We start from the raw sequence: 11,870 nt of genomic DNA on the forward strand, positions 1-11,870 counted from the left end.
TCACATCATGTATGAAGCAATTTCCGGAATGCTACTTGATGGAAAAGAAAGTTGAAGATTATTATTATTATTATCATTATTATTGTTATTATTATTATTATTATTATTATTATTATGATTAATTTCTAAGCTACAACCCTAATTGAAATAGCAGGATGCTATAAGCCCAGGGGCCCCTAAAGGGAAAATAGCCCAGTGAGGAAAGAAAACAAGGGAAAATAAAATATTTAAAAAACAGTAACAATATTAAAATAATTATTTCATATCTAAACTTTAAATAATTTAACGAAACAAGTGGAAGAGAAATTTGATAGAATACTGTGCCCGAGTGTACCCTCAAGCAAGAGAACTCTAAACCCAAGACAGTGGAAGACCATGGTACAGAGGCTATGGCACTACCCAAAACAATGGTTTAATTTTGGAGTGTCCTCCTAGAAGAGCTGCTTACCATAGCTAAAGAGTCTCTTTTAACCTTACAAAGAGGAAAATAGCCACGAGACAATTACAGTGCAGTAGTTAACCCCTTGGGTGAACAAGAATTGTTTGGTAATCTCAGTGTTGTCAGGTGTACGAGGACAGAGGAGAATATGTAAAGAATAGTCCAGAGTATTCGGTGTATGAGAAGGCAAAGGGAAAGTGAACCGTAACCAGAGAGAATGATAAGGTTTCGTACTCTCTGGCCAGTCAAAAGACCCCATAACTCTCTAGTGGTAGTATCTTAACGGGTGGTTGGTGCCCTGGGCAACCTACTACTATTAAGATTAAGTAGAATGTCCGCCTATTGGACTCTTCAACTTTCTCATCAATCTGTTCTTCATCATCCTCAACTTTTTAGTATCCAAAAATATTGCATCGTTTACCAAAGCTATCTCATTTCCTCTTCTTTTTGTTATTCTTTTACTCAACACTTCAGCGTCTGAAGATCTTTCATATCTCATCTATCATCGAATTATGTGATCGACCTTCAAACAAAGGTCGATCAGGGGTTGCTGTGGCCTGATTGGTAGCGTCTCTGCCTAGTGCTTGCCAGTCAGGGGTCCGAGTCCCGCTCACACTCGTTAGTATCATTAATGCCTGCAACCTTGCCATCCTTGTGAGCTAAGGTTAGGGATTTTGGGGGAGTTTATAGTTCTATCTGCCGAGTCATCAGCAGCCACTGCCTGGCCTTCCCTGGTCCTAGCTTGGGTGGAGAGGAGGCTTGGTCGCTGATCATATATTATATGGTCAGTCTCTAGAGTGTTGTCCTGCTTGCTAGGGCAATGTCACTGCCATTCATGGGCGACCTTTAAACCTTCAAACTGACAATATCTTAGGTTGATTGAGAGTCGGATTTTAAATTACCGGTATTAAAAGAAATGATTCCTATTTGGCTTTCTTGAACTTATTTTCTTCATGGCCTTGGAAACAATGCCACTATTGCAGTGTTTCTTCCCCTAGGTCAATGAGGGGTTCAGTAAGCAAGAGGGGTTGAATGGTGTCTGTAGTCCGGAGGGTACCATTTTCTTGGTGGTTAAGAATTTATTCGATCAGCAGTTCCACTTCTAGCCTCTTATCCGTAGGTTTGGGGCGAGATATGAAGTGGCAGTTCAGGCCTAGCTTCACTATCTCATCTTGGGTCGACCAAGGAGAAAAAGTCCTGTTTTTTTTCCGATATGCGAATCTTGCTTCCATTGATGGAAATCAGCTTTTTAGAAGTGGTTTTCATTTTCTGAGGCCAGTCACGGTCGTGGAGGGCGTGGAAAATGATGTTTAGGAAGGGTAGGTTCGGGGGGGCTGGTTGACCTCGTCGTCGTCAGCATTCAGTGTCGGATTTTTCTTTTATATTATTATTATTATTATTATTATTATTATTATTATTATTATTATTATTATTATTATTTGTTGTTGTTGCTATTGTGTTGTTATTGTGGTTTTTGCAGTTGTTATTGTTTTTATTAATGCTCTGATTATTATTGTTTTGTTAATGTTGTAGTCTATATAATTATTACTCCTGTTATTAATTTGGTTACTTCTCTTGTTATTAATTTTCTTATTTCTCTTATTATTAATGTTATTATTAGTGTAATGGTTATTGTTGTTATTATTGTTATGATCATTGTTATTGTTAATGTTGCGATTAATATTTTTATTATTGTTTTATTACAATTATTAATATTATTGTAGTTATTAGTGTGGTTATTGATATTATTGTATAACAATCGTTATTATTGTTGTTATTGATATTATCATTATTGGTGTAGTTATTTTTAATATTGTTAGTGTTGTAAATGTTATGATTTAGATATGATCACAAGTTGACATTCCTAGCATCTTAGTTCGTCTTTATATTGTATAGTCGTGACCAAGAATAGATAAAAAATTATATCCTATGGAACTGGACAATGAATAACATTGCATTTACATATGAGTTATATCTTATAGAATGACCCTAGCGGTAAAGTGATGGTTTCTGAAAGCCAAACACTTATGACGGGTACAAGTAGACAGTAGGAAGTGAAACAAAGCTCCAGGTAAAGCAATGAGATATCGGACATGTTTCCGTTTCCTGAACGTCACAAGCGTCAACATTTCCTCTGATCTGACAGGTCAATTTTAGAGCCCAGAATAGAGACACAATACAGCAGGTGCAGAAAAAGGAGAGAAAGTCGGATTCCTCTGGCCTTCTGACTTTACCAGATTGTGTTGTTAGCTAAATATACCACTGAAATTGATTTTCCAAGAGTATTTTGAAGCTATTTTCACGTTGTTTTGTGTTACATACGTCATAAATTTATGTTATAAAGATATATTCTGAGATATGAACGCACATATGCGCAAATAATTTATTTCTGTTTTATTATGAGACAGCCCAAGTTAAATAAAAAACATTAGTGTTGGATGCTTACATATACATATTAGTATGTATGTATTTGTGTGTATTCTATTTGATTAAAACGATTATTTATAAACCTATTCGTTTTGCAGAGATTTGGGTTAATTATACCACCACACCGTCGGACAATGAAATTTAGGTAATCTATGAAACAAATATATATATATATATATATATATACATATATATATATATATATATATATATATATATATATATATATATATATATATATACACGCACATATATGTATATATATATATATATATATATATATATATATATATATATATATATATATATATATATATATATATATATATATATATATATATGTGTGTGTGTATATATATATATATATATATATATATATATATATATATATATATATATATATATATATATATATATATATATATATGTATATATTATATATATATATATATATATATATATATATATATATATATATATACATATATATACAGTATATATATAAATTGTTCGAGTTTGTGCATATATCAATCCTTGAAATCTCAGGAAACTTTCAATATATCACCAGCATTTCAGTTTCTACACATCGTACAAATTTGCTTCCACAAGAAACTGAACAATGAAACTGAACAGGGAAATAAAAAACTGAACATTATCAGAAGAGATTCATTTAGATGGGTCGTGTTGCATTGGAAAAAGTTAATCATGTCGAGCGGTGTCGTTAAATAGGTCATGCCTGGTTCTTGTCAACTCTCTGAATAATTCAACCTGAGAACGATGTCACTTGGAATATTTTATCAACTCCTGTTATTGGAGAGTAAAGTAATCCGAACTGAAGATGAGGAAATAAAGATAGGAGAAATATATGTTGTTATGGTATATAATGATCACTGGAGCATATATATTTTAAGATGCGTACGCACACGTGCACACATATATATATATATATATATATATATATATATATATATATATATATATATATATATATATATATATATATATATATATATATATATATATATGCACGTGTGCGTACGCATCTTAAAATATATAGAACAGTATTGGTGGTTTAGAAAATGAAGATCAAAGAAGAAAATTAATGAATAGATAAGGAAAAGTGATCTCATTGTTATGTAGATATGACAAAATTTGAATGTAGTATCAAAATAAATTTTCCCTAAACAAAATATTTTGCAGCTAACAACATCATTCGATGTCTAATATAAGTGACTATGAATCAAGAAAAAGACTAAATATGATTCCACACATTTCAGTTGTAAAATGTGAAGTGAATAATGAAAAACGGTCGCTTTTGTAAATATGTAATTGGGTAGATATCATATTTTGGATTTTATTTACCGTTCGATTAATTTTGCTTTTACGTGGTTTTAGAATTGAAAAACGGAATATACTTTCATACTGGAAAATTTGAAATGTCAAAATTTTATTATTGGTGGCTGCAGTGGTACACTTATAATGAAAAAGGTTAATTGGAAAATTTATTTGAAATTACATGAAATTAATATGAAACAGGAAGACGTTAGATCTTTGAATCTTATCTTGTTTACATAAACCATTTTGACTTAACAGAAAACATTGTGCGCGCAAATGTTTGTATAAAATTTCTTTCCAGTGTCTGTTTTAGTTTATGCTTTTGTCCTTTCAATCTTATCCTGTTTACAAAAAGCATTTTGACTTAACAGAAAATATTGTGCGCATAAATGTTTATATAAAATCTCTTTCCAGGTTCTGTTTTAGTCCCTTCAATTTTTTTTCGAGGTAAAATGTTTACCAGAATAGAAATCTTGACACATAAATAAATACATTTACGTTAGGATTGACTATTGTAATAATAACTGATTAAGTTTAGATGTAATGATGTTTTCCAGCTTTTCAATTAGGAAACATGTTGACGTCATCTTTATTCTAATATCTTGGTCTAGAAAATCCTTCATTATATTTCTAGTTTTCCAGTGACGCATTAACGAAATTGACATTTTTATTTGTAGGCGATTGAATACATGCATAGGATACAAATAACATTTATCTTTCATCCATCATCCTGAGTGCCATATACAAATGAAATTTGCTTAACGTTTTACAAAATGCAACAAAATATTTGTTCATTTATATTCCGTTCCAATAACACATTGGTAAGGGTCACGGGGTTAGTGAAATGGCCAGATTCTATTACTCTCTATCACTATTACGCAACGTCAAAGGTTATGGGTCTATCTTTCTGGTTTGGTTGAAATATTATCAATTGCAAATATGGCGTAGTTATTTTGGGAATATTTCATCTAAGTGACGTTTTAAGCTTATTGCCTTTTCATGCAGTTTTTTGTCTCTTTGTCAAAGCAATACTGTAGTCCATTTGCAAGAAACAGGCAGCTACTTTTGCATGCTATGAAAATGACTCGGAGATGAACAAAACCTTGCATTTAAAAATCTATAATCTTCTCTTTTTCAAATTAAGGGATGTTTATTTAATAAACATAGAAATAAAAAAAAATAAGTGAAAAACGTATGCGAAACTTATTCAACCTTTTAAAACTTTTACTTACCCTAAAAAATAATCTAAGATGATGATACAAAAATACCATAAAGTTTTCTAAACAAGGAGAATTCCTTCCGTTACAAGGCAATTGGGGTTAAAATGAATTTCCGAAATAAAAAGTGAAATAGTATCAAACCTTTACTTCGAAAACTCTGATGGAGCTCTTTTTGAAAAAGCTTTGAAGAAGCTCTTTAAAAAAAAAGCGTTGCTGAAACTCTTCTGTAGAGCATTTATAGAACTATTTATGAAGAAGCTTTTATGGAGCTCTTTATGAAAATGTTTTTAAGGAGGTCTTCATGAAAATGTTTTGTTGGAGCTCATTATAAAAAAAAGCTTTACTGTAGGTCCTCATGAAAAAGCTTTAAAGCTGCTCTTAATGAAAGAGATTTGGTGGATCTCTTTATGAAAAGCTTTGATGGAGATCTTTATGAAAGCTTAGATGGAACTATTACTTCTTTTTATGGCCATCTAAAAAAAATGTCTTTTATGTGGCTTTTCAGGAAAAATCTTTGAAGGAGTTCTTTATGAAAAGCTTTGATGGATCTATATATAAAGCTTTGAAAGATTTTTTGATAAGCTTTGATGGAGCTTTATATGAAAAAGCATTGATGAAGCTCTTTATGAAAAGCTTTGAGAAAGCCACATATGAAGCTTTTTAAAGGAGATTTGAAAAAGTTTTAATGAAGCTCTTCATGAAAATTCTATGAAGGAGCTCTTTATGAAAAAAGCATTGATAAAACTCTATGAAAAGCTTTCATGGAGCTACATATGAAATGTTTTTTAAAGATTTTTGAAAAAGCTTTGAGGTTCTTTTTGAAAACTCTTTGAATGAGCTGATTTTGAAAAATCTTTGATGGAGCAGATTTTGAAAAAGCTTTGAAGAGCTGATTTTCAAAAGTTTTGAAGTAGCTCTTTTTGAAAAAGTTTTGAAGTTTTTTTTGTAAACTCTTTGAATGAGCTGATTTTGAAAAATCTTTGATGGAGCTGATTTTGAAAAAATCTTTGATGGAGCTGATTTTGAAAAAGCTTAGAAGAGCTGATTTTAAACAGTTTTGAAGTAGCTTTTTTTGAAAAAGCTTTGAAGTTCTTTTTGAAAACTCTTTGAATGGGCTGATTTTGAAAAATCTTTGATGGAGCTGATTTTGAAAAAGCTTTGAAGAGCTGATTTTGAAAAGTTTTGAAGTAGCTCTTTTTGAAAAAGCTTTGAAGTTCTTTTTGAAAACTCTTTGAATGGGCTGATTTTGAAAAATCTTTGATGGAGCTGATTTTGAAAAGGCTTTGAAGAGCTGATTTTGAGAAGTTTTGAAGTAGATCTTTTTGAAAAAGCTTTGAAGTTCTTTTTGAAAACTCTTTGAATGGGCTGATTTTGAAAAATCTTTGATGGAGCTGATTTTGAAAAAGCTTTGAAGAGCTGATTTTGAAAAGTTTTGAAGTAGCTCTTTTTGAAAAAGCTTTGAAGTTCTTTTTGAAAACTCTTTGAATGAGCTGATTTTAAAAAATCTTTGATGGAGCTGATTTTGAAAAAGCTTTGAAGAGCTGATTTTGAAAAGTTTTGAAGTAGCTCTTTTAGAAAAAGCTTTGAAGTTCTTTTTGAAAACTCTTTGAATGGGCTGATTTTGAAAAATCTTTGATGGAGCTGATTTTGAAAAAGCTTTGAAGAGCTGATTTTGAAAAGTTTTGAAGTAGATCTTTTTGAAAAAGCTTTGAAGTTCTTTTTGAAAGCTCTTTGAATGGGCTGATTTTGAAAAATCTTTGATGGAGCTGATTTTGAAAAAGCTTTGAAGAGCTGATTTTGAAAAGTTTTGAAGTAGCTCTTTTTGAAAAAGCTTTGAAGTTCTTTTTGTAAACTCTTTGAATGAGCTGATTTTGAAAAATCTTTGATGGAGCTGATTTTGAAAAAGCTTTGAAGAGATGATTTTAAAAAGTTTTGAAGTAGCTCTTTTTGAAAAAGCTTTGAAGTTCTTTTTGAAAACTCTTTGAATGAGCTGATTTTGAAAAATCTTTGATGGAGCTGATTTTGAAAAAGCTTTGAAGAGCTGATTTTGAAAAGTTTTGAAGTAGCTCTTTTTGAAAAAGCTTTGAATTTCTTTTTGAAAACTCTTTGAATGAGCTGATTTTGAAAAATTTTAGATGGAGCGGATTTTGACAATTCTTTATAGGAGCCCTGTTTGAAAAAGCTTTGAAGATGCTCTCTTTGAAAAAGCTTTGAAGGAGCTGATTTTGAAAATGCTTTGAAGAGCTGATTTTGAAAAGTTTTAAAGTAGCTGTTTTTGAAAAATCTTTTAAGGAGCTCTTTTTGAAAAGACTTTGAAGGAGCTGATTTTGAAAAAGCTTTGAAGGAGCTGTTATTGAAAAATGTTTCCTTAATGTATGCCTTTTTGCTGATGATGATATACTGTGTAGCACTAGATAAAATGTAGTAGAAGAGAAACTGGAGGAATGGAGAAGAGAAATGGAAAATGGAGGATTGAAGATAAGCAGGAAAAAGACATAGTATTTGAGATTGAAAAATGGGGAATATGGGGAAGTTAGTTTACAACGAGAGGGATGGAAAAAGAGTTGAAAATTTCAAGTATTTAGGATCAATTGTTGCGGAAGATGGTGATGTGGGGGTAGAAATAAACTACAGAATACAAGCAGGATGGAAGAATTGAAAACAAAAAATGTGTGTGGAGTACTATGCAACAGGAAAATAAGGGCTAAGTTGAAAAGTAAAGTACACGAGACAGTTGAGAGACCGGCAATGATATATGAAGCGGAGACGTGGGCAATAAAGAAGACAGAAGAGAAGAAACTGGATGTGGCAGATATGAGAATGTTGAGATGGATGTGTAGGGTGACAAGAAGAGATAAGATATGGAATAAGGTAATTAGGGGTACACACAGGAGTTAGAGGACTATCAGATAAGATCCAAGAAAGTAGACTGAGGTGGTATAGTCATGTCATGAGAAGAGATGAACATTATATTGGGAAGAGAGTGATGGAAATAGGGGTAGACGGAACGAGAAGGAGAGGGAGACCAAAGCAAAGGTGGATGGACTGTATCTAGGATAACCTTCGATCAAAGGGATTAACCGGTGATGAAGTGTAGGACAGAGGTAGATGGAGAACACTGGCCAGAAACATCGACCCCACATTAAGGTGGGAGAAGAAGAAGAAGAAGAAGAAGAAGAAGAAGAAGAAGAAGACATCTCTCATATATAAAGTAAAAAAAAAAAAAGATACTTTTGTCAGCCTGTTGAACATAAAAACCTTTCATACTATTTTGACCTTTTGAAGTTCTACCTATTCGACTACCCAATAAGGAAGATCACTCCACAAATTGGTCACATCTGGGAATAAAACTTCTAGAATACTATATAGTATTGAGCCTCACGATGGAGAAGGCATTAATATTAGAATTAACTGCATACCTAGTATTACAAACAGGTTGGTACTGTCCGGGAACATCTGAATGTAAAGGATGGTGAGAATTATGAAAGTCCTTAACGAACTAATTGAACAACGGTGCCAGACTCTAATAATTATATCAGAAATAAAGAATTGAATAGACCGTAAATTCCTGTCCAACAAATTAAGATGAGAATGAGCAACTGAAGACCAGACAGGAAAATGATACTAGAAACAAGGTAGAATGAAAAAATTAAAACACTTTTTCAAAATAGATTGATCACCAAAAATCTTACAAGACTCTTAATATGCCAATTTTTTGTGCAATGGAAGAAGAAAGAGACCTAATGTGTTTCACAAAAGTGAATTTACTATCGAGAATCCCACTTAAAATCTTAAAAAAAAGTTGTATAGAGTTAAAGAAACATTATCAATGCTGGAATCCGGATTTTGAGGAGCCACTGTCCATGACCTACTTATAATCATACTTTAAATTCTGTTAGAATTCAGCTTTGTGCCCCATAATTTGCACCATGCACTAATTTTAGCTAGATCTCTATCTACAACAACTCTTTGCGATCTATTACTTAAAAATTCAAAAATGGTGCTAAGAAAAGACCCACCCACTCCCAACTGCCACATATGTGACCTTCTTCAGCACTGCATGAAATCGATTTCAGCATACACTTGGGGTGGTACAACCCAGGTTAAGAAACATTATTTCAAGATATAAATGTATATGTCTATGGATGGACACCAATATGTTTCGTATATCAAGCAGCTTCTCCTAGTAAACCTGCAAAGAGCTGGGCAGGGATATCCAGACCTGTAACACTTTCGCCTGACATGGTATTCCTTCTTGCAACTACATGTATCCAATTGTTGGCAAGATGTTGCTACTACTGACAAAACTGTCCTATATGGAAACCAGGCACCATTAATCTGGGCAAAACTAAAAGGAGTCCTTGTAAGGGATATGAAATCATTTGCTTTTCACTCCCTTGCAAGAAATCAAGTCTCCCCTCATTTACATCTTTTTGTGAACTGTTTCTGTCGTGCATTAGCACCACGAACTCTTCAATGATTTGAGCTTAGTTTGATGAAGGTGGTGTGGCAAGCTGAAAAAAAAAATCCAAGTTTCGCATGCTAACTCATTCCCTTTTCCATGGAAGACAGACACTGTCACACCTTTCAAATGCTTGGAAAAAGTGAAAGGCTGAGGCTTTAGTACCATGACTGCTGTAATTTTATGGATAGGTATCCACCTTATGTCTTTTCCTCTTAAGAATTTAATCCATAGATTGTCCAAACCAGTATTTTTTCAATTCAGATGATGCTTTGAACATGAAATAGTGTCAAAACTACATGTGCTTGCACTTGAAATATATTCATGCTCTTCAGCATATGCAGCATGCAAAAGGACTATAGTATTCATCCTTTCATGAGTGCAGCTTTGTAGGTCAGTAGTGTTCTGTTCAGGAGTTTTTACATTGCTAATCACTCTGTGGGAAACTTCTGTGGCTCCTATTTGTCTTGTGAGTGCTATCATACTGCCTGTCCTATACACATCAAATACACTTGTGTGCTTGTTTTTACTTCTATATATGCTTCTATACCTTAGACAAGACATCGTCTTTTACAAAAGAATCAAATGTAGACCTTTTGGTTGGTGTAAGAGCATTTACTAGAGGTGCACTATCCGTTATGATAACATCAGCGGTGGACTCTTTATTATGAATCTCTGATGTCTGCTGATCTAGTAAATGCAGAAGCTTTGTTGTGACTTGGTACCCCGATGTATCTACCCATTCAGTAACAGTGATGGTGGGGAATTTTGATTCTCATGTTGAAAGAAATCATTTAATTCTGGCATAATGTGGAGAGGTGTGAGAATAGATTACGATCTTCCCTTATGGTTTGCAGTCACTGTTGGCTCTTGGACGCTGTAGCATACATCTTATGACTGAACAATAAAATGTTCTTGAGTACTGTCATATAGAATTTGCTGGGTGCCTGGAGTTTCAATAAAGTTTTTGGAATTGTGTCTGTCCATGGATCTTTATTGACCTCAAGGATTCACTAACATTGCTGTCCATAATTTCACAACTGTCTAGAACAATCAGGTCCACTGAGTCTTCCTCAAAAGAGTTATCCATTTCTTTGATTACTTTTGCTAGATTCTTCACCACTCCAAAAAACCTTTTCTTTGCTGTTTCAGCTTCATTATAATGCTTACCCTCAGATTTTGGATCAGCATCACTTCTAGTCTCAAACTCATCAGTCAGGTGCTTATTTCAGGACCAGCTAGTGTCCACTTTCTGAGAGCATCTGCATCTTCAAATAGGCTAATAGCTCTACCATCTCCTTTCACATGAGCTCGTGAACTTTGTTTATATCCATTGAGGAAAAAGGCCAAGTGGTATTTTGGCTAGGGAAACTTCCCTTTGTGAATTCAACGTATGTTGTTTCTGAGAGCCTACATGTCTCTAAATTAATTGAAAGCCACTGGAATAATGTAGATGGTCTAAAGCAAAGAAGAAAAGAAAGTATTTGCTTATATGAGCACGCTCTACATTTACTCCAAAATTATTCCTTTCTGCAGCTCTTCTCTTCTTGTACAGTGATTCGGAGGTATTTTAAATGCTGGGAAAGCAAAAAAATAGCAAGATATGTTGCACAAGCAGGGGAGGGGGGGGGGTTTGGTTGAGCAGGTAATAAACAACCTGGAACTGACATCGTCAACATAGTTAATCAAAGAGAAGTTTGTGACGTCAGCGGACATTTGGTATATATTCAAAATAAATAATAAATTAAAAATGGAGTAATTACTCAAAAGTGTTACTATTTGTGAAATGTATATTTTATGTTTGGTAAATAATTGGTAATAAATCTTATTAGAGTGTTTTTTTTAAAGAAACTTTTTTGAGGACGACTAGTCTTCCCAGACGACGTTTTGATACACTAACGCCATCTATTGACCACAGCCTAAGGATGCCTGCCAATTTCCCGCCAATGAAAACAGTCATACACTGCAAAAATAGTTTCTCATAAAA

Source organism: Palaemon carinicauda, chromosome 10 (assembly GCF_036898095.1).
Source record: "Palaemon carinicauda isolate YSFRI2023 chromosome 10, ASM3689809v2, whole genome shotgun sequence".
NCBI classification, from domain to species: domain Eukaryota; kingdom Metazoa; phylum Arthropoda; class Malacostraca; order Decapoda; family Palaemonidae; genus Palaemon; species Palaemon carinicauda.